Source organism: Nothobranchius furzeri, chromosome 4 (genome assembly GCF_043380555.1).
Source record: "Nothobranchius furzeri strain GRZ-AD chromosome 4, NfurGRZ-RIMD1, whole genome shotgun sequence".
Lineage (NCBI taxonomy): Eukaryota > Metazoa > Chordata > Actinopteri > Cyprinodontiformes > Nothobranchiidae > Nothobranchius > Nothobranchius furzeri.
The window spans coordinates 18,678,483-18,702,782 of NC_091744.1; the positions used below are offsets into that span (position 1 = coordinate 18,678,483).

General features: G+C 46.9%; 1 long non-coding RNA gene across 1 annotated transcript; it reads left to right on the top strand.

The window, feature by feature from the left end:
- Positions 1-22,144: 22,144 nt before the first annotated feature.
- On the top strand, positions 22,145-24,292 carry LOC139069607 (uncharacterized). The gene is made up of 3 exons (XR_011520279.1): positions 22,145-22,667; positions 23,880-24,002; positions 24,156-24,292. It is a non-coding gene; the product is annotated as an uncharacterized lncRNA (long non-coding RNA).
- The last annotated feature ends 8 nt before the right edge of the window (positions 24,293-24,300 follow it).

The following is a 24,300-nucleotide window of genomic DNA, read 5'->3' on the forward strand; positions in this document are numbered from 1 at the left end:
AGTAAACCCGACGCCACAGCCGCTGCCCCCATGCCCCGCACGCTCAACAAGAATCGTAGCCCCAGCATGACCCGACAACACCCCAGGGGCATCTCACCCACCTCCACCTGAAGTGCCGCCACAGAAGTTGGACGAAAGGCCCCACTGCACACTCTCAATGCAGCTGCCTGCACCACATCCAGCCTCCGCAAAGTCGAGGGGGCCGCAGAGCTGTACACAAAACATCCATAATCAAGGATTGAACGCACCACACCTCTGTAAATCAACAGAAGAGTGGGCCTATCAGCTCCCCAATCCGTCCCAGCCAAACACCGCATTACATTTAGCACCTTAGTACACCTGTTCACCAGATTTGCCACGTGAACCCCCCATGTCAACCGTTCATCGAAACACATGCCCAAATACTTATACGAGGCCACCCTTTCCAGACACCGCGGTCCCAACCTCAGACCCTCCACCGGCGATTTTCTCTTGTACCCAAATATCATGTACTTCATTTTAGAATCCGACAACTTTAAACCCCAACAACTCGCCCACCTCCCAACCCTGTCCAGATTGTCCTGCATTTACATAGCACATGAGGCAAGTTCAGCCCCCTTCCCCAAAAGGCCCTGTCGTCTGCCAACAAGGATCTACCCACACCGTCACTCAACATACCAAACAATCCATTAATTTAAACTTTTAAAAGGACCAGGATGATAACACTACCCTGAGGGACGCCATTCTCAACCGCTCATGAAGTCCCCAATCCAACGCAACATCCAACCCCTTATCCCAGCACCATGAAGGGCCAGCAACAGACCTTTGTTGTGAGGTGTTGTGATGATTGTAGCAACCGTTCTTTGTTTCTGAGAGAAATTATGAAATCTGGGTGTAAAAGAATTTGTTGTTTGTTATAAACTAGAGTTCATTATTGATAAAAATAAATCTCATCAGACACCAGTATGCAGTCTTACGATACCCTTGTATGAGTTGCTCCCAGCGGTCCGGAGGGTTGTAGTCAAGGTGGTGAGGTCACCGGATGTCAAAACCACGATACTCAGAGATAAGTAGCTTCCTCTGAGTTCAGCTTCCCCGGCCATGAGATGCAACCCGTCATTCATTCGTTCGTTCGTTCGTTCGTTCATTCGTTCGTTCGTTCATTAATTCATCAAATATGATTATTCACTTATTCACAGTGAAGAATGTTGACATCTGGCATTCACACAGTGAGTGCAAGAACCTTGGGTGAGAACGTTTGTTTGAATGTTTTGTCAACACGGGCTGAGCAGAACCTTCTGGATTTAGAAGGTCAGCTAGAAAGTGGATTTATTTCTGTAGATGAAAGGTTATTATGTTGATCAAAATAGGAGAAAATTGACCCTTTTGGACGTTACACCCAATGGCCCGTTCCAACTCACCCAGGCTAAAAAACCGGTTGAGAGCATCGACCTCCACCCCATCCCCCCACAAGTTGATAGTGTTACCTGCCAACATCTCATCCCAACGAGCACGGTCCGCCAAGGATACATTAGTCAAACTATGAACCCCCTGAAAGTAAGACACCAGCATATCTGCCTTGTCCTCATCTTTCATAGCTGTTACATTCCCGACACCAAGAACAGGAATCCTCTGCTGCACCCACTCCATCCATGCCCATGCCTTCCGGCGACGAGTCGCTCAGAACACGGCGATCTCTTTTAGATGAACCTCCACCCTCCACCGCTGGAGCAGGCGTGGTCAACCCAGTACCCCCTGCAGCCTTCCTTCCCAAGAAGGACCGGGCCCGTACAGGCCATCGGCTGATATCCCGAACACTACTCCAGGCCAACCCAGACCGAGGTAAACACCAGCACTCAGACAGTGGGCACACTTCCTGGGTTTTTAACTGATAACATGTTAGTGGCAGGGAAATCAAGAGTTTTTGCTGTGCTCCGCTACTGTTTCTCATCAGTATGTGGATGGGGGGCCTGCAGTTCTTTTCGCTGCCGTGCGTCTTCCATGTCAGCGGAGAAGGTAATGACCGCGGTGGGGACCACACGTAGCGTGGCGGGTGACCAAGCAAAGCCTGGCGGTCCACCAGGATAAAAAAATAGCTGGTGGAAACCCTGCCTTTATGCGCATATTCCTCTTACAAAACCAACAGGAATCAGTTGAAGACATGGTAATTGCATTGTGAGTGAATGAATGAAGCCTGTAGTTATTTTTACCAGTTTTTACTGCTATTTTTGTAGTCGTTTCACACTTAGGAATTCCTGGTTAGCCTTAGAAGAGTGAGAGCAAGATGGCGCCATTGGTCGGCTGCGTGTCTGCTCGGCTCCCGGCCTTTTTTGTTTTTCTATTCTATTTTATGGTTTCTTCAATATATAGTGATGATTTTCTGCTGGCGTATGATCGGGACTTCCTACTCTTGATCCAGTCTAGAATGGACAACCTCCAGTACTCTAATGTGGGACACCCTTTTCCGCCTTTTCCGCCGCCGCTGGAGACTGACGCTAACCTAGCTTTAGGGCCTTCGTTGCCCCATGCTTTCCCACCGCCGCTGGAGACTGATGTTAACCATGGATCACCCATGGGGATTCGGCCGCAATAGTCGAAATGTTACCTCCTGGATGCTCCTTCATTAACATTCCAAGAGCACAGTGCCGGGGCGGAGGTCTATTGACTATATTTAAATCAGATCTTATCTGCACACCGATTACCCCTCAATCAACACCATTGTCCTTTGAATTAAGCGTGTTTGAATTGGGACGTTCGCCTACACTGTTATGTGCTCTCATTTACCATCCACAACAATATAATAAGGATTTTCAAAATGAATTTGCAGCTTTTCTGGCTGAAATCTCCTGTAGATACGGAAAAATACTCTTGCTTGGTGATTTTAATATTCATGTCTGCTGTCCTGACAAACCTTTGGTAAGGGACTTCCTAGATCTTATTGACTCATTTAGCTTGTCCCAACGTGTTAGTGCTCCTCCTTGAACCGTCACCTTATCGTGGTGGAGGAGTTTGAGTGCCCTAATAATCCTAGGAGCTATGTTGTCTGGGGCACTTAGTGCCCCTGGTAGGGTCTCCCATGACAAAATGGTCTTAGGTGAAGGGTGAGACAAAGAACGGTTCGAAGGATCTTTCATGGCGGTTAAAACGAAGAGTCGGAGTACCCGGCCCGGAGGGTTACCGGGGTCCCACCCTGGAGCCAGGCCTGGGGTTGGGGCCCGTGAGCGAGCGCCTGGTGGCCGGGCTTTCGCCCATGGGGCCCGGCCGGGCCCAGCCCGAACCGGATACATGGGCTCGTCCAACTGTGGACCCACCACCCGCAGGAGGAACATGAAGGGTCCGGTGCAATGCGAATCGGGTGGCAGACCAAGGCGGGAGCCTTGGCGGTCCAATCCCCGGACAAGAAAACTAGTTTTTGGGACATGGAACGTCACCTCGCTGGCGGGGAAGGAGCCGGAGCTTGTGGCAGAGGTTGAGCGGTACCGGCTAGATATAGTCGGACTCACCTCGACACATTGCATTGGCTCTGGAACCCGAGACCTGGAGAGGGGTTGGACACTCTACTTTGCTGGAGTTGCTCCGGGTGAGAGCCGGAGGGCTGGGGTTGGCTTTTTGTTAGCCCCGAGACTCTCTGCCTGTGTGTTGGGGTTTACCCCGGGGGACAAGAGGGTAGCTTCCTTGTGCCTTCGGGTCGGGGAACGGGTCCTGACTGTTGTTTGTGCTTATGGGCCAAATATCAGTTCAGAGTACCCACCCTTTTTGGAGTCCCTGGGACGAGTGCTAGATAGTGCTCCATCAGGGGACTCCATTGTCCTGCTGGGGGACTTCAATGCTCACGTGGGCAATGACAGCTTGACCTGGAGGGGTGTGATTGGGAGGAACGGCCCACCTAATCAGAACTCGAGCGGTGTTTTGTTATTGGACTTCTGTGCAAGCCACAGTTTGGCCATAACGAACACCATGTTCGAACATAAGGATGCCCACCGGTACACTTGATACCAGGGCAGCATAGGTCACAGGTCGATGATAGATTTTGTTGTCGTATCATCTGACCTGCGGCCATATGTTTTGGACACCCGAGTGAAGAGAGGGGCGGAGCTGTCAACTGATCACCACCTGGTGGTGAGTTGGATCAGATGGCAAGGGAACATGCCGCGTAGACCTGGCAGACCCAAACGCATAGTGAGGGTCTGCTGGGAACGCCTGGCAGAAGAACCTGTCAAGACGGTCTTCAACTCCCACCTCCGGCAGAGCTTTGACCACGTCCCGAGAGCAGTGGGGGACATTGAGTCCGAGTGGGCCTTGTTCCACTCTGCGATTGTCGAGGCGGCTGTTGCTAGCTGTGGTCGTAAGGTGGCCGGTGCCAGTCGTGGTGGCAACCCCCGTACCCGCTGGTGGACACCAGAGGTTCGGGGAGCCGTCAGGCTGAAGAAGGAGGCCTACAGGGCGTGGCTGGTCTGTGGGTCTCCGGAGGCAGCAGACAGGTACCGGATAGCCAAGCGCGGTGCAGCAGTGGCAGTTGCCGAGGCAAAATCTCGGGCGTGGGAGGAGTTTGGTGAGGCCATGGAGAAAGACTATCGATCGGCTCCAAAGAGGTTCTGGCAAACTGTCCGGCGCCTCAGGAGAGGAAGGCAGCAACTCGCTCACACTGTTTACAGTGGGGATGGGGAGCTGCTGACGTCAACTGAGGCTATAGTCGGACGGTGGAAGGAATACTTTGAGGAGCTCCTCAATCCCACCAATGCGCATTCCGAGGAGGAACCAGAGCTGGGAGGCCTGGGGATGGACTGTCCGATCTCGGGGGCAGAAGTTGCTGAGGTAGTCAAACAACTACACAGCGGCGGAGCCCCGGGGGCGGATGAGGTTCGTCCTGGGTATCTCAAGGCTATGGATGTTGTAGGGCTGTCATGGTTGACACGTCTCTACAACATTGCGTGGTCATCGGGGGCAGTTCCTAGGGAGTGGCAGACCGGGGTGGTGGTCCCCATCTTTAAGAAGGGTGACCTGAGGGTGTGTTCCAACTATAGGGGGATCACACTCCTCAGCCTCCCTGGAAAGGTCTACTCCAAGGTACTGGAGAGGAGGGTCCGATCGATAGTTGAATCTCAGATAGAGGAGGAGCAATGTGGTTTTCGTCCTGGCCGTGGAACTGTGGACCAGCTCTATACCCTTGCAAGGGTGATGGAGGGGGCATGGGAGTTTGCCCAACCAATCCACATGTGCTTTGTGGATTTGGAGAAGGCTTATGACCGTGTCCCCAGGGGCACCCTGTGGGGGACGCTCCAGGAGTATGGGGTGGGTGGCTTTCTGTTAAGGGCCATTCAGTCCCTTTACCAGAGGAGCGTGAGTTTGGTCCGCATAGCCGGTAGTAAGTCGGACCTGTTCCCAGTGAGGGTTGGACTCCGCCAGGGCTGCCCTTTGTCACCGGTTCTGTTCATCACTTTTATGGACAGAATTTCTAGACGCAGCCGTGGTGTGGAGTGTGTCGAGTTTGGTGGCAGGAGAATCTCGTCTCTGCTTTTTGCGGATGATGTGGTCCTCCTAGCTTCATCCAGCTCTGACCTTCAGCTCGTGCTGGGTAGGTTCGCGGCCGAATGTGAAGCGGCTGGGATGAGGATCAGCACCTCCAAATCTGAGACCATGGTTCTCGACCGGAAAAGGGTGGCTTGCCACCTCCGGGTCGGGGGAGAGGTCCTACCTCAAGTGGAGGAGTTTAAGTATCTCGGGGTCTTGTTCACGAGTGAGGGTAGGAGGGATCGGGAGATCGACAGGCGGATTGGTTCGGCGTCTGCAGTGATGCGGACGCTGAGCCGATCTGTCGTGGGGAAGAGGGAGCTGAGCCAGAAAGCCAGGCTCTCGATTTACCGGTCGATCTACGTCCCAATCCTCACCTATGGTCATGAGCTTTGGGTAATGACCGAAAGAACGAGATCGCGGATACAAGCAGCCGAAATGAGTTTCCTCCGTAGGGTGGCCGGGCTCAGCCTTAGAGATAGGGTGAGGAGCTCGGACATTCGGGAGGGACTCGGAGTAGAACCGCTGCTCCTCCGGATCGAAAGGAGCCAGTTGAGGTGGTTTGGGCATCTGGTCAGGATGCCTCCTGGACGCCTCCCCGGGGAGGTGTTTCGGGCATGTCCTGCCGGCAGAAGGCCCCCGGGTCGACCCAGGACACGTTGGAGAGGTTACATCTCCAATCTGGTCCGGGAACGCCTTGGGGTCCTGCCGGAGGAGCTGGTGGACAAGGCCGGGGAGAGGACGGCCTGGAGCTCCCTAGTTGGGATGCTGTCCCCGCGACCCGGACCCGGATAAGCGGAGGAAGACGAAGACGAAGACCAACGTGTTAGTGGGCCCACACATGGGCATACACACACACTTGGTTTTCTGTCATGGGCTGGAAATTAGTGATTTTGGCATTCTACCTGCGACTTTTTCAGATCACTCACCAGTTTTGTTTAATTTCAAATTAGACTATGCCTCTCGTATTGAATATTTCCGTCCCAGCCTCTCTCGTATAATCAGACCCAATACTGCTGCAGATTTTGCCGCTGTTCTTACTCTGAATTCAGCTCCATATGATTCTACTGATGCATTTACTGTAGTTGAGGGATCACTCTGTGCGCTTGATTCATCCTGCCTGGCTGCTATGGATATTGTCGCTCCATTAAAATCACGTCGAAAGACATCCAAGCCAGACCCATGGCTGAACGAACAAACTCGTTCCATGAGACAAAATTGCAGAAGACTGGAACGTAAATGGATAAAAGAAAGGCTTACTGTATCCTTTGAGGCCATGAGAGAGGCTTGGTCTCAGTACCAAAGAGCAGTCAGAGGCGCGAGAAATCGATTTTTTGCTAGCATTGTCACGGCTAATTCAAATAATCAAGGTGTGTTATATAAAACTATAAATGCAGTGCTTTCCCCAGTTGAAAAACTATTTTCCTCTGCGTCCGCTGACTTGTGTAGCCAAATCCTGCAGTTTTTCTTAAATAAGATTACTGTAATCAGAGCTCAGATTCACCAAACCAACCATGTTCCTGATTCATTTATCCCCTCTCATATGCAACTTCAAAGCTTTCAGCCCATCTCTTTGCCCTATCTAGAAAAAAACTGTTGCAGCCATGAAACCCTCTGGCTCCCCAGATGATGTTATCCCACCTCATCTCCTGAAAGAGGTGTTTCCTTTCATTAGCCATAGCGTGCAAGGCATTATAAATAGTAGCTTGACATTGGCTGAAGTTCCTCGTGCCTTTAAACACGCTGTTCTACAGCCAATCTTGAAAAAACCTGGCCTTGATCCCACCGATTACTCTAATCTCCGACCAATTTCCAAATTACCGTTTTTATCTAAGGTCCTTGAGAAAATAGTGTATGAACAGTTGCTGAAACATCTAAATGAAATTCAGGTAATGGACATCTGTCAGTCTGGTTTCAGAAAACAGCACAGCACTGAAACTGCTCACGTTCGGGTGTTTAATGACATTTTTCTGGCTTTAGATTCAGGTTTCCATGTGTTTCTGGTACTTTTGGATCTATCCGCAGCATTCGACACGATCGATCATGGCATTTTGATCACAAGACTTCACACTTGGGCTGGCATTTCAGGCTCAGCCCTAGATTGGTTTAGGTCATACTTTTGTAACAGGTCCGCTAGAGTCATGTTGGATGGCTGTTCATCCGAGTCACAACCACTACGTTGGGGTGTCCCACAAGGTTCAATACTCGGCCCGTTACTGTTCAACCTCTATATACTGCCCTTAGGAGCCATTTTCAGAAAGCACGCTGTCTCATACCATCTTTACGCTGACGACTGTCAAATCTACTTTTCATTTAAGCAAACTCAATCAACGAAAGTTCTGTCTGATTGTATCCTTGAGGTCAAGCTATGGCTTAGTGATAACTTCCTCCATCTTAATGACTCCAAGACTGAGTTAATCGTTTTTAGTCCTTACAGTATCACGGCTACTCATCAACCTGACCTCAACTATCTCTCACCTAATGTATCCTCTGTAATTTCCAACCTTGGAGTAAAAATGGACCAGGCTCTGAAGATGGATGCCCAGGTCAATAACACAGTTAAATCATGTTTTTACCACCTAAGACGCATCTCGAAACTAAAGCACATCCTGAGTGTCCGTCTTCTGAAATCTGTGGTCCACACTTTCATCACTTCAAGGCTGGATTACTCTAACTCCTGCTTATACGGCATTGGTAAAGCAGCTCTTTCTAGACTTCAGCTGGTCCAGAATTCAGCGGCTAGGTTCCTGACTGGAGCTGACAGAAGACAACACATTTCACCAATTCTGAAATCTCTGCACTGGTTGCCCATGCAGTTCAGGATAAATTTCAAAATTTTGCTTCTGACTTACAAATCCTTGAACCATCAAGCTCCTCCATATCTGTGTGAACTTGTCTATTACTACAATCCGCCGCGTGCTCTCAGGTCCGAAGATAAGCTCCTCCTAGCTGTTCCGAATACACGTTTAAAAAGCCGTGGAGAAAGGCCTTCTCTGTCTGTGCACCCAAGCTATGGAACGCATTACCACTACTAGTGAGGCAAGCACCAACAGCTAGCATTTTTAAATCACGCATGAAAACTCACTACTTCAACCTAGTGTATACACATAATTATGAACCTCACTTACAACTACATAGTTTAAAAATGGAATGCACAATATCAACTTCCGTATTATTGGGGTTCTTTTTAAAATGTTTTTCTTATTTTTTATATTCTCCCTGTGTTTTATTGATTTTTAACTGTTAGTTCTAGGAATTTTTTGTTTTTCCTTTTTATCTTTTATCTCTGTTCTACATGACGGTCTGATGCCGGTTTAATTAACTAACTTTTTTAGTGTACAGTGCCTTGTTTGGTTGTAATGCCTTGTTGAATGCGCTTTATAAATAAAATGGTATGGTATGGGTATGGTAGAATCTACTCAAAATATTGAGTTTCTGTTAGTTTTCTACTTCAAGTCCTCATTGTTTCTTTAGCTCATTGTACCAGTTTCACTGCTTTAGTTCTGGTCTGCTTCAATGCTCCCAAGTTTTAGTAATTCCCTGCAACCCTATATTTTTATGTATATTTTTATGTTTTTGTAGTTCTTTGTCATTCCTGGTTAGCCTTCAGCACTGACATTCTGTTAGTTTTCAAAAATATTTTTCTGTGGTTCATTGTACCAGTTTTCACTGCCTTAGTTTTTGTCTCCTTACACCTTCAGCTTAATCTTTGTTTCACTTACTTAGTACTGTAATTCCCAGCTGACCACATATAGTTCTCTTCTAATTATTTTATTAATATTATGTTAGTCTTCTAGTTTTAGAATCTGTAATTCCATTGTTCAATTTTGTGTTTGTCTTGCCTGTTCTTACTGCTGTAAACCACACTGCGTTACCTTTGTGTAGGAAATGTGCTATACATACAGCTTGTCTTGTCTTGTCTAAAACATGCAATAATTGGGCTGGAAGCAGATTGCTGTGCCAGGTATGTCAGCAGAAATGTTTTAAGTCCAAAAGTGTGATATTTTGGCCACAGAGGACAGTGGATCTGAGTGACATTTCATTAACCCTGTAAGGGGTCATTTTAACACATGCTGGCTCAAGAAAATTATTTAACAATATGAAAAAAGCTGCAAAGTATCCCTTTAACATAAGGCTAGATAAGAAATGACAAACAATTTCAGTGTAACACATCTGGTAATTTTTTTTCAATAAAAAGCTATTGTAGAGATGCAATTTCCAATGTAGATTATGTCAATACGTGTGACCTGAAGGCTTATTTCCAGAAGTGAGCAGTCATAGAACCAGGTCAGGTATTCAAATTCAAGCAATTTTGAAGTTGCTTTAAAATGTTTCAACTTTTCAATTTACCCAGTTTCAATTACATACAAAATAAACAAAGCTCCTTAAACTCTAACTGAAAAGGGGAGAAGGAAAGTAAAATTTTTTAGGAGAAAAAAGAGCACCTTTCTAAAATGCGTAATATAACAAAAGATCTAATCCAGATGACAAATGCAGCATATTCTTTTTCAATAAGATATTTAACAAATTCCAGATATTTTCCCCTCCTAAATTCAGTCATAGTGGATGCCAATGGTTTTACCGGTTTAATCCAAGCCCCCACAATGCGGCTCTAAAAATGGTCCCAACCCGGAGGTAAGAAAAATTGCAGTTCCACCCTCATCCGCTGGGGGCTGGTGCCAGAGGGGAGCAAATCCTCATTGACTCCCATGTTAAAAATGCCATTTTCACAGCAGAAATAAACATGTTTACAGCCTGGTACCAAAACATGTTTTTTGTCTAAATTATCTAGTTTACACTCATGACAACTCTGAGGGGGGTGAATTTTTTTCTCATTCTTCTGTTTAAGTGTATTGAAAGCCTAAAATTCTGTATAATTAATGAGCATCCGACACACGTGACCGCCGCCTCAGACCCACGTGACCACAGAGCTAGCTCCGTGGAAAGGCCTCAGTACAGCCTCGGTCTCTCCTGGAAACTGTTTCGGGATTTTGAGTCTCTGTGCTTGTGAATTCTGTTTTGGATATTATTTGTGCAATTGTTGGACAAAATGACTTGCTGTGGTATTAATTGCACTAATAGATCGTCCAAGGAGTCTCCACTTCATTTTTTTCAGTAAGTTAAAATCTATATTTGTATTTTATGTCACTGCCGCCTTTAAACTAGCTGAGTTTATCGAAGTAGCTAGCTAACTATCATTTTAGCATGTAGCATGTACTGTTTAATCCAATCCAATCCAATTTTATTTATAAAGTGCATTCACAAGGCATTACAACCAAACAAGGCGCTGTACACTAAAAATGTAGGTTAATTAAACAGTCGTTATATAAACATGTCGAACACAGATAAAAGATAAAAAGGAAATACAACAAAATTCCCAAAAATAACAGCTAAAAATCAATAAGACACAGGGTGAAATAAAAATAAGAAAAAAAAAACATTTTACAAAGAACCTCAATAATACGGAAGTCGATAATTGTGGAGTCCATTTATAAACAGTGCAGATGTCAGTGAGGTCTATAATTATGTTGTATAAGCTAGGTTGAAGTAGTGAGTTTTCAGGCGTGATTTAAAAATGCTAGCTGTTGGTGCTTGCCTCACTAGCAGTGGTAATGCGTTCCACAGCTTGGGTGCACAGACAGAGAAAGCCCTCTCTCCACGGCTTTTTAAACGTGCATTGGGAACAGCTAGGAGGAGCTTATCTTCAGACCTGAGAGCACGTGGCGGGTTGTAGTAATGGACAAGTTCACACAGATATGGAGGAACTTGATGGTTCAAGGATTTGTAAGTCAGAAGCATAATTTTGAAGTTTATCCTGAACTGCACGGGCAACCAGTGGAGAGATTTCAGAATTGGAGAAATGTGTTGTCTTCTGTCAGCTCCAGTCAGCAACCTAGCTGCCGTGATACTGTTAGGACTGAAAACGATTAAGTCAGTTTTGGAGTCATTGAGATGGAGGAAGTTGTCAGCTAGCCATTGCTTGACCTCAAGGATACAATCAGACAGAACTTTCGTTGATTGAGTTTGCTTAAATGAAAAGTAGATTTGACAGTCGTCAGCGTAAAGATGGTATGAGACAGCGTGCTTTCTGAAAATGGCTCCTACGGGCAGTATATAGAGGTTGAACAGTAATGGGCCGAGAATTGAACCTTGTGGGACACCCCAACGTAGAGGCTGTGACTCTGATGAACAGCCGTCCAACATGACCCAGCAGACCTGTTACAAAAGTATGACCTAAACCAATCCAGGGCAGTGCCTGAAATGCCAGCCCAAGTGTGAAGTCTTGTGATCAAAATGTCATGATCGATCGTGTCGAATGCTGCAGATAGATCGAAAAGTACCAGAACCACAAGGAAACCTGAATCTAAAGCCAGAAAAATGTCATTAAACACCCGAACGTGAGCAGTTTCAGTGCTGTGCTGTTGTCTAAAACCAGACTGACAGGTGTCCATTACCTGATATTCATTTAGATGTTTCACCAACTGTGCATAGACTATTTTCTCAAGGACCTTAGATAAAAATGGTAATTTGGAAATTGGTCGGAGATTAGAGTAATCGGTGGGATCGAGGCCGGGTTTTTTCAAGATTGGTTGTAGAACAGCGTGTTTAAAGGCACGAGGAACTTCAGCCAATGTCAAGCTACAATTTATAATGCCTAGCACGTTATTGCTAATTAAAGGAAACACCTCTTTCAGGAGTCGAGGTGGGATAACATCATCTGGGGAGCCAGAGGGCTTCATGGCTGCAACAGTTTTTTCTAGACAGGCCAAAGAGATGGGCTGAAAGCTTTGAAGATGCCCGTGAGAGGGGATAAATGAATCTGGAACATGGATGGTTTGGTGAATCTGAGCTCTGATTACAGTAATCTTATTTAAGAAAAACTGCAGGATTTGGCTACACAAGTCAGCGGACACAGAGGAAAATAGATTTCGAACTGGGGAAAGCACTGCATTTATGGTTTTATATAACACACCTTGATTTTTTGAATTAGCCGTGACAATGCTGGCAAAAAATCGATTTCTCGCTCCTCTGACTGCTTTTTGATACTGAGACCAAGCCTCTCTCATGGCCTCAAAGGATACAGTAAACCTGTCTTTTATCCATTTACGTTCCAGTCTCCTGCAATTTCGTCTCAAGGAACGAGTTTGTTCGTTCAGCCATGGGTCTGACTTGGATTTCTTTCGACTTGATTTTAATGGAGCGACAATATCCATAGCAGCCAGGCAGGATGAATCAAGCACATGAAGTGATCCCTCAACTACAGAAGACGTAACAGTAGAATCATATGGAGCTGAGTTCAGAGTAAGAACAGCGGCAAAATCTGCAGCAGTATTGGGTGTGATTACACGAGAGAAGCTGGGACAGAAATATTCAATACGAGGGGCATAGTCCAATTTCAAGTTAAACAAAACTGGTGAGTGATCTGAAAAAGTTGCAGGTAAAATGCCAAGATCACAAATTTCCAGCTCATGACAGAAAACCAGGTCAAGTGTGTGTGTATGACCATGTGTGGGGCCATTAACACGTTGGGAGAAGCTAAAAGAGTCAATGAGATCTAGGAAGTCCCTTACTAAAGGTTTGTCAAGACATTAGATATGAATATTAAAATCACCAAGCAAGAGTATTTTTCCATATCTACAGGAGGCTTCAGCCAGAAAAGCTTCAAATTCATTTAGAAAATCCTTATTGTAAGGTGGTGGGCGGTAAATGAGAGCACATAATAATGTAGGAGAACGACCCAATTCAAATACGCTCAATTCAAAGGATAATGGAGTTGATTGAGGGGTAATCGGAGTGCAGATAAGATCTGATTTGAATATAGTCAATAGGCCACCGCCCCTGCGATGTGCTCTTGGAATGTTAATGAAGGAGTATCCAGGAGGTAGCACTTCAGCTATTGAGGCTGAATCCCCAGGGGTGATCCATGATACAGTGGCGCATAAAACATCCAGGCTATTGTCCTGGAAGAATTCCTTTAAAATAAAAGTTTTATTTACAACCGATCTGGCGTTGATCAGCGCAAAGCGAGTCGACTGAGTATCCGATTGTAGAGAAAGTCCGTTTCCATCAGATCTTGCGACATACCGCAGGTTGGCGGGATTTCTTCCCCGCTGAGTGAGCCGGCCAGAACGAGAGCAGCCTAAACGCGCGTGGGCACCCGGCCGGCGAATCATCCTCACATCCCACGCGCTCATGCAGCTCCCCGCTCCGAGAGCTCCCAGCCGGCAGGACATCCTCGTTTCAGAAGCAACCATGGAACATTCAGTTCCGTGTGCTCCCAGTAGCAGCGAGATCGGCCCAACACAGTTGAGATAACGCTGGATCCGCCGCATCACAGTCACGGAGCAGCGCTCTGATATGGCCTCGCCGCGCCGGATCCTTCGGAGCTGAACGAAGAAGCCGCCTCACTTACCCCGTTTCCTTCTCCACGGTCTCCGAGGCAGCGGCAAACCAACAGGCATCACAAGCCTGAAGGCTTGGCTAATATCAGACTCCAGCGGCGGTGGGAACGCATGGGGCCCTAAAGTTAGGTTAGCGTCAGTCTCCAGCGGCGGTGGAAAAGCGGGTCCCGCAGTAGAATACTGGAGGTTGTCCATTCCAGACCGGATCGAGAGCAGGAAGTCCCGATCATACGCCAGCAGAGAATGAGCACTATATATCGAGGAAACCATAAAATAGAAAAGAAAAACCATAGAATAGAAAAGAAAAACAAAAAAGGTCGGGAGCCGAGCAGACACGCAGCCGATCAAGGGCGCCATCTTGACTCTCTTTTTTAACTGTTTTACTGTTTAATAGCATTAAGATAAACGAGTGTTGACGATCTAGACAGGGTTTCCTCCAGTGCTTACTAGGCCAGGTTTTCCTCCCCCCACCAGGCTAATCATCACTTCTTCATGTAAAATTTAGTTTTTCATGTCTGACTTTAACCGCATCTAATACTGTATTACGGCGTGAGCGCAACAGCGACAACTTAATATCAATGTGTGAGCAGCCTGAGAGGTAGGGTGTTTTCATCTGAACCCTTAAAACCTCCAGCAGGCAACGCTGCACTAGCACGCAGCGCTAACAACTTAGCGACGTGACATGTCTCGGAGAAAGCGTAAAAACACGGACGCTTCTTCTGAAGCGGGAAAATAACACTTCTTAAGCAGAGCAGGATGTCGCCTTGGCTCGTTCACGGCCGAGCCGGACTGAGCTCGATAACATTGACCAAGCATAGCCACTGGGCTGTTGGAGCTGCCACTGGGCCTACTGAAAGAACACCAGCAAGTTTCATCACACTCGTAAAGTTTGTTTTTGCTGGGGACCCCCTGTATTTTACCGCTCCCTCCTGCAGTCTTCCCCTATTAAAATTTAAAATGATTCTGTAAATTCCGTGTATCAATAGAAAAAATGTCTGCCTCTGCCAGCTGCAGTGCTGGACTCCCAATTCATTCTCCTGCTTGTGCAGTGAACACTTTGAGAGTCATCCCTTCACCACGGACTCCAGGGTACAAACACATTACTTCATATTTTGGTTGAGATTTTAAAAATTGAAGCATTAGCTGTATAATATACCGATGTTACATTGCTGTGTAACTAGAAGAAAATCTTCCCCACCCTTGAATTGTCTGTGACTAGGGCTGTTTAGATAGAAAACAATCACGTTATTAATTTCCATCTAATTCTATGGTTAATTACTCAGAGAAACAATTAAAAATTTGGACAGTCTTTAATGTGTAACTTTATGTATTTGGGTGAATGACAAATATTCATGTTAAACTAAAACGTTAGGCATTTAGGGGGAAAAACAAAACAATAAACATTATACAGATGTCAAATAAATCAAACTGTAATTAAACTATATATTTTCAAAATATAAAATCCAACAACATATGCTTTATAAATAACAAACACTGCACATGCCTTTTACACACACACACACACACACACACACACACACACACACACACACACACACACACACACGCATGCACATTCACTGACACACACACACAGTGCTCTGGTGTACCAGTATGTTCTTGAGATTAAGAAGCTTTCCTTGTCTGATGTGTGTATATGTGAATCTCTTTTTTTTTTTAATTAAGTAATTATGTTTTTTTATTTTAGGGGAGAGTTTGCCTGAAGGACACAGCCGTACCTACAATCTTCTCGTCCTTTAAGGTCAAAAAACCTCTTCCAAGAAGGAAAGAACAGGTAAGTAGGAATGACAAGGTAAGTTTTGAGAAGGTTGCAGATGTAGATGCAGGTGGACACAGTGCCATAAAAGTTGCTGTTGATCTGAGCAATATATTGATGTGTGGAGTCACCTCAAGAAGTCTTTGTTACTCAAAATGTAACACATGATGCCATTCCTCTGCAAGCAGTTGAGTGTTATACTGCTCATTCTGGTCACAGTGTTCAACACCAGAATGACTCAGACTCTGGTCAGTTTAACGCTGTGCAATTACAGCCAAATAGCATCCTGAGTGACCATTGCTATCAGATCACAGAGTCTCCCAAAACGCTTAAAAGGAGAGTTCTGTCGGCAAATGAAAAGGTATGCGTAGTTCAGAAAAAGCTTAGATTGCAATCCTGGAAGACAAGGAGACTGAAGGCAAGAATTTCTTCTTTGAAAAGTGTCACCAAAATTCTTCAGAAGAAAGTAATCATGTCCATGTGCTTGTAAAGATGGCTTCAGCGTGGTATTGCAAAATTAGATTAAATCATATAGCACGGCAGGAGACGGACCGGATAAAAGAAGGCAAACTGTCCGCAAGACACTCACAAAATTAATCCATTTCTATGGAGATTAGAGAAAAGCTGTCCTCGTCATATCTTTTAGTCTGTCTGTACATTTTGTTCTGTGCTTGTCAGAAGTTGTGACCATGAACATTTTTCTGATATTTGCAGACAGAACATAACACATGAAGAGCCTTCCTTTTATTGGACACCCATTTAAATGTTACTTAGAGCCTGCATGAACGGGGCCTAAGTATACACAGACGAAGCTCTTTATCTTTGAAGTTTGACCCCCAACATACAGGATGCTACACTAAGTTGTAAATGGACTTTAAACAGTCAGGCACCGTTTCATTTACTGTTACATGTATGTTACTATCTATCCCTTAGAGTCTGCATGAACGGGACCTAAGGTGATATTCTAACATTTATGTAAGTGAACACTTGATAAAGTTCAGTGTAAAAGTTACAACATGCAAAATGCATATGCAACCTTCTCAGTTTTCTGAAATATATTTGATGACAAATTTCTTGATAGGTTGATGTTACATTGAAGAAAAACGTAAAATATCTTAAAACTAAAATCATTTTGATATGTTTTTGCACAGATAAGCTGTATTGTTGAATCCCAGCAGTATGGAGTTTTTGGTTTGTTTGTTATATTTTGTTCCTAGCAGGTATTCATTTTCTCTCTGCGGTTGAGTTCCTGCCAGTTCACCCCCAGTTTCAGCTGCTGAACGTCTTCGTCTTTGTCTTCCTCCGCTTATCCGGGTCCGGGTCGCGGGGGCAGCATCCCAACTAGGGAGCTCCAGGCTGTCCTCTCCCCGGCCTTGTCCACCAGCTCCTCCGGCAGGACCCCAAGGCGTTCCCGGACCAGATTGGAGATGTAACCTCTCCAACGTGTCCTGGGTCGACCCGGGGGCCTTCTGCCGGCAGGACATGCCCGAAACACCTCCCCGGGGAGGCGTCCAGGAGGCATCCTGACCAGATGCCCAAACCACCTCAACTGGCTCCTTTCGATCCGGAGGAGCAGCGGTTCTACTCCGAGTCCCTCCCGAATGTCCGAGCTCCTCACCCTATCTCTAAGGCTGAGCCCGGCCACCCTACGGAGGAAACTCATTTCGGCCGCTTGTATCCGCGATCTCGTTCTTTCGGTCATTACCCAAAGCTCATGACCATAGGTGAGGATTGGGACGTAGATCGACCGGTAAATCGAGAGCCTGGCTTTCTGGCTCAGCTCCCTCTTCCCCACGACAGATCGGCTCAGCGTCCGCATCACTGCAGACGCCGAACCAATCCGCCTGTCGATCTCCCGAACCCTCCTACCCTCACTCGTGAACAAGACCCCGAGATACTTGAACTCCTCCACTTGAGGTAGGACCTCTCCCCCGACCCGGAGGTGGCAAGCCACCCTTTTCCGGTCGAGAACCATGGTCTCAGATTTGGAGCTGCTGATCCTCATCCCAGCCGCTTCACATTCGGCCGCGAACCTACCCAGCAAGAGCTGAAGGTCAGAGCTGGATGAAGCTAGGAGGACCACATCATCCGCAAAAAGCAGAGACGAGATTCTCCTGCCACCAAACTCGACACACTCCACACCACGGCTGCGTCTAGAAATTCTGTCCATAAAAGTGATGAACAGAACCGGTGACAAAGGGCAGCCCTGGCGGAGTCCAACCCTCACTGGGAACAGGTCCGACTTACTACCGGCTATGCGGACCAAACTCACGCTCCTCTGGTAAAGGGACTGAATGGCCCTTAACAGAAAGCCACCCACCCCATACTCCTGGAGTGTCCCCCACAGGGTGCCCCTGGGGACACGGTCATAAGCCTTCTCCAAATCCACAAAGCACATGTGGATTGGTTGGGCAAACTCCCATGCCCCCTCCATCACCCTTGCAAGGGTATAGAGCTGGTCCACAGTTCCACGGCCAGGACAAAACCACATTGCTCCTCCTCTATCTGAGATTCAACTATCGATCGGACCCTCCTCTCCAGTACCTTGGCGTAGACCTTTCCAGGGAGGCTGAGGAGTGTGATCCCCCTATAGTTGGAACACACCCTCAGGTCACCCTTCTTAAAGATGGGTACCACCACCCCGGTCTGCCACTCCCTAGGAACTGCCCCCGATGACCACGCAATGTTGTAGAGACGTGTCAACCATGACAGCCCTACAACATCCATAGCCTTGAGATACCCAGGACGAACCTCATCCGCCCCCGGGGCTCCGCCGCTGTGTAGTTGTTTGACTACCTCAGCAACTTCTGCCCCCGAGATCGGACAGTCCATCCCCAGGCCTCCCAGCTCTGGTTCCTCCTCGGAATGCGCATTGGTGGGATTGAGGAGCTCCTCAAAGTATTCCTTCCACCGTCCGACTATAGCCTCAGTTGACGTCAGCAGCTCCCCATCCCCACTGTAAACAGTGTGAGCGAGTTGCTGCCTTCCTCTCCTGAGGCGCCGGACAGTTTGCCAGAACCTCTTTGGAGCCGATCGATAGTCTTTCTCCATGGCCTCACCAAACTCCTCCCACGCCCGAGATTTTGCCTCGGCAACTGCCACTGCTGCACCGCGCTTGGCTATCCGGTACCTGTCTGCTGCCTCCGGAGACCCACAGACCAGCCACGCCCTGTAGGCCTCCTTCTTCAGCCTGACGGCTCCCCGAACCTCTGGTGTCCACCAGCGGGTACGGGGGTTGCCACCACGACTGGCACCGGCCACCTTACGACCACAGCTAGCAACAGCCGCCTCGACAATCGCAGAGTGGAACAAGGCCCACTCAGACTCAATGTCCCCCACTGCTCTCGGGACGTGGTCAAAGCTCTGCCGGAGGTGGGAGTTGAAGACCGTCTTGACAGGTTCTTCTGCCAGGCGTTCCCAGCAGACCCTCACTATGCGTTTGGGTCTGCCAGGTCTACGCGGCATGTTCCCTTGCCATCTGATCCAACTCGCCACCAGGTGGTGATCAGTTGACAGCTCCGCCCCTCTCTTCACTCGGGTGTCCAAAACATACGGCCGCAGGTCAGATGATACGACTACAAAATCTATCATCGACCTGTGACCTAGGCTGCCCTGGTACCAAGTGTACCGGTGGGCATCCTTATGTTCGAACATGGTGTTCGTTATGGCCAAACTGCGGCTTGCACAGAAGTCCAATAACAAAACACCGCTCGAGTTCAGATTAGGTGGGCCGTTCCTCCCAATCACACCCCTCCAGGTCAAGCTGTCATTGCCCACGTGAGCACTGAAGTCCCCCAGCAGGACAATGGAGTCCCCTGATGGAGCACTATCTAGCACTCGTCCCAGGGACTCCAAAAAGGGTGGGTACTCTGAACTGATATTTGGCCCATAAGCACAAACAACAGTCAGGACCCGTTCCCCGACCCGAAGGCGCAAGGAAGCTACCCTCTTGTCCCCCGGGGTAAACCCAACACACAGGCAGAGAGTCTCGGGGCTAACAAAAAGCCAACCCCAGCCCTCCGCCTCTCACCCGGAGCAACTCCAGCAAAGTAGAGTGTCCAACCCCTCTCCAGGTCTCGGGTTCCAGAGCCAATGCAATGTGTCGAGGTGAGTCCGACTATATCTAGCCGGTACCGCTCAACCTCTGCCACAAGCTCCTGCTCCTTCCCCACCAGCGAGGTGACGTTCCATGTCCCAAAAACTAGTTTTCTTGTCCGGGGATTGGACCGCCAAGGCTCCCGCCTTGGTCTGCCACCCGATTCGCATTGCACCGGACCCTTCATGTTCCTCCTGCGGGTGGTGGGTCCACAGTTGGACGAGCCCATGTATCCGGTTCGGGCTGGGCCCGGCCGGGCCCCATGGGCGAAAGCCCGGCCACCAGGCGCTCGCTCACGGGCCCCAACCCCAGGCCTGGCTCCAGGGTGGGACCCCGGTAACCCTCCGGGCCGGGTACTCCGACTCTTCGTTTTAACCGCCATGAAAGATCCTTCGAACCGTTCTTTGTCTCACCCTTCACCTAAGACCAATTTGTCATGGGAGACCCTACCAGGGGCACTAAGTGCCCCAGACAACATAGCTCCTAGGATCATTAGGGCACTCAAACTCCTCCACCACGATAAGAACGTCATCAGCTTATCTGAAAGTAAGATTTAAAAGACCCTATCATCTTTGGTGATCTCACGCCTACACAACATTCTTTTTTTCTAATGGTAAAATTAATTTAAGCTGATCTTTTACCTGCTGACCTCTATAACTTTATTCCTGTTCCTAATTACAAAGAAGCACCTGTGCAGAGGAGATGTTTTGAAGGTGACAGTTTCTGCTCATCAAGCAACAATTGACAGCTACAATAAAGCCTGATTCATGCTTCTCTGCCAGCTCCAACAGGGAGAGACACGCACGGACGGAGACGTTTAGCTCTCATACTTCACCGTCTCCTGGGGAGCGTTGCAAAGCAATTCCCGGACTGGACAGCAGAGGGCGGAGAGCTGTTCTGTGGTATCCTGTCATGTATCGGTCCAAAATAGTATGATGATATTGTGTTTTTTGTACATAAGAGACTTTTTAATAGGGATGAGCGAGTACACCACTATCTGTATCTGTTCAACCAACTAAATTATCTGTATCTGTACTCGGAATGGGCGTGGCATAACCCGGAAGTGGGCGTGGTTTAAGCGGAAGTGAGTGTGGTTTACATCAATACATTATTTTAAGTCTGAAATTGATATGGAATGATCATAAGTTGATATGTGTATTGTTTATTTGAAAACTATTTACAGAGCAGCCTCAGAATAGAGATTAAATATTTTTGATCACAATAGTAAAAGAACTATTTCAGAACAAGTGTTTCAATAAAATCAGAACATTAATATTTAAGTGCATGGATTAATACATCTGAACTCATGCAGTAGGAACTAGGAAATATTAAATGCTAGAACCAGACACAACTTTATATATATATATATATATATATATATATATATATATATTTTTTATTTTAATTTGATTAAACTGATTTTTTTCTTAACGTTCTTGGCATTTTGCCACACAAAGTTAAACAAAACAATGTTGATTAAGGTGTGTGTGTCTGAGAGAGATAGAGAGGGAGAGAGAGGGAGTAAAAAAAATAAAATAAAAAACCCGACCGGAGCGGAGGTAGTGAGTGACTGATGCAGCACGTAAGCTCTGTCTTGTCAAATGCACCATGTAAGTTACGACAAAAGTCACTTTAAATATTCAACCGAAAAAGAGGCGAGCTGAAGAAAACCTTGGGAAAACTGAAGAAACTTGAGCAACAATGAAGCAATCACAGCGAGATCCGTTACTGTCTGTGTGTGCGTGGATGAACCGGACGGACTGCGCTCCCGGCCGGCTAGAGAGTTTTGTGTGTAGGGAGGGGCGGGCGCTCTATGTGACTGGCCAATCACAGAGCGTGAAGACAGTCAGTTACCCAATGAGGATTTTCCTTCAGCACGATTACAGATATTTACCAGTTTTACTCGTGTCATGCTCGTACTCGTCAAAAACGCTTTATCCGTACCGGATACTCGTCTGAAACGAGTATCCGGCTCATCCCTACTTTTTAACAGACAAATTTGTCTCATTCTCCTACACCTCTTCATGGGCTCACCACCTCTAAACCCATGATTCCTGTCATTTCCGTCTACAAATAAAACGCTTGCTGTGCATCGTTTCACTCCTCCAGTCATGGGGAATAAAAACGTTCATGTTTTTAGAGTTTTTTTGCGAGGTGTTCTTCAAGTTTCTCCGTGTCTGTCGCTTGTTATTCTCGGCTCTTTGTTTTTGAGTCGCAATGGCGGCGCCGTAGACGACAACAGCATCCTGACCAATCAGAAGCTTGCGCTGTCCATCTCGTTAAACAGATGTTTAAAAAAGTAGGCTCGACTCCGTGCGTACTTGCGTGCCTGCTGGGGCCCTACGCAAGGACGGATAATGGAGTTGCGTGTCTCCGCACCAAGCCCCCACAATGCCGCTCAGAAAATGGTCCCAACCCGGAAGTAAGAAAAATTGCAGTTCCACCCTCATCCGCTGGGGGCTGGTACCAGAAGCGAGCAAATCCTCATTGACTCCCATGTTAAAAATGCCATTTTCACAGCAGAAATAAACATGTTTACAGCCTGGTTCAAAAAATGGTTTTTTGTCTAAATTATCTAGTTTATACTCATGACAACTCTGAGGGGGGTGAATTTTTTTCTCACTCTTCTGTTTAAGTGTATTGAAAGCCAAAAATTCTGTATAATTAATGAGCATCCGACACACGTGACCGCCGCCTCAGACCCACGTGACCACAGAGCTAGCTCCGTGGAAAGGCCTCAGTACAGCCTCGGTCTCTCCTGGAAACTGTGTCGGGATTTTGAGTCTCTGTGCTTGTGAATTCTGTTTTGGATAATATTGGTGCAATTGTTGGACAAAATGACTTGCTGTGGTATTAATTGCACTAATAGAGCGTCCAAGGAGTCTCCACTTCATTTTTTTCGGTAAGTTAAAATCTATATTTGTATTTTATGTCACTGCTGCCTTTAAACTAGCTGAGTTTACCGAAGTAGCTAGCTAACTATCAGTTTAACATGTAGCATGTACTGTTTAACCATGAAATTTAAATGTAAAATACGGTAAAATAATTAATACGGCATATTTAGATGGGTAATAGGGTAAAACCCAGTGCATTTAAGATAAAAATGGGTTGAAATATGACGGGGCGCGCCGCTTGGGGGGACACTTCTGTGCTCCATTCTTTCATCCGGTAATCTCCAGCGGTCAGGCCGGGCAGGCTGACCGATGCGGCGCCTCGCTGCTGCGGGCTGACCGCTAGTGGAACTCGGAGACAGATCTGACCGGAGAAATACTGCAGCTCGTTGAGAAGTCTATAGGGCATACAGCGTTTCCCTTAAATCCCACCGCCACGCCGACAAGATCCTAAGTTTCTTTGTTTTTGTTGGCGCTGTTTACCGAAGAAGCAGCGGGAATACCAGCAAGTTTCATCAGACTCATAAAGTTAGTTTTTGCAGGGGACCCCCTGTATTTTACTGCTCCCTCCTGCAGTCTTCCCCTATTAAAATTTAAAATGTGTAACTTCATGTATTGGGATGAATGACTAATATTCATGTTAACTAAAACGTTAGGTATTTAGGGGGAAAAACCAAAATAATAAACATTATACAGATGTCAAATAAATCAAACTGTAATTAAACTATATATTTTCAAAGTTTCGATTCTGGATAAAATCCAACAACATATGCTTTATAAATAAACACTACACATGGCTTTTACACACACACACACACACACACACACACACACACGTTACATTGTGATTTCTTAGTAAATATTCTATTTGGCGAGAGATAAACTTTATTGTATTTATCCTAGTGAATCTATAATTAAACGGGTAAACTAGCAGTAGTACATCCTACATCAAAGAAAGTAAAATGTTATTATCAGGAGAGGGAGAATGATTAAGTGGTTAGCAGCAGTGTGCTAGACGATGGCCCCCTCCATGAGACCACCACAGCTCAGCAGAACATCGTTGTAGCTTCTTCTGGGGAGAAAAACACTTACAGAAAAAATAAAGTTAACAGCTGAAATAGCAGGAAATAATACAGTTAAAGAGCAGATTGTAGAAGAAAGAAACCCCTGGGTTAAACTGGTCTGTCTACTGCATAATGCTGAACTCTAACATGTGTCCTCAGGGAAGGACCTGATTGGTGTCCAGAACCTGCTGAAGAAGCACGAGGCTCTGCAGGCTGAGATCACAGGTCATGAACCTCGCATCAAGGCTGTCACCCAGAAAGGAGAGACCATAATGGAGGAAGGTAGAGCAGGCCTGGTCCTGACATGTTTCTGAGGTGTCTGCAGGTTCTGGCTCACTTTGTTTGGGTCCAGGTCACTTCGCTGGTTCAGAACCCTCGGCCCGTCAGAACATTCTTATCCACCACGTTCTAACACCAGACCTGTTAACCCGACAGCAACAAGTGGCTCCAACTGACGATGAGACCGGGAAGGAGCTGGTTCTGGCTCTGTACGACTACCAGGAGAAGAGTCCTGGAGAGGTCACCATGAAGAAGGGCGACATCCTCACGCTGCTCAACAGCACCAACAAGGTTCGTGTGC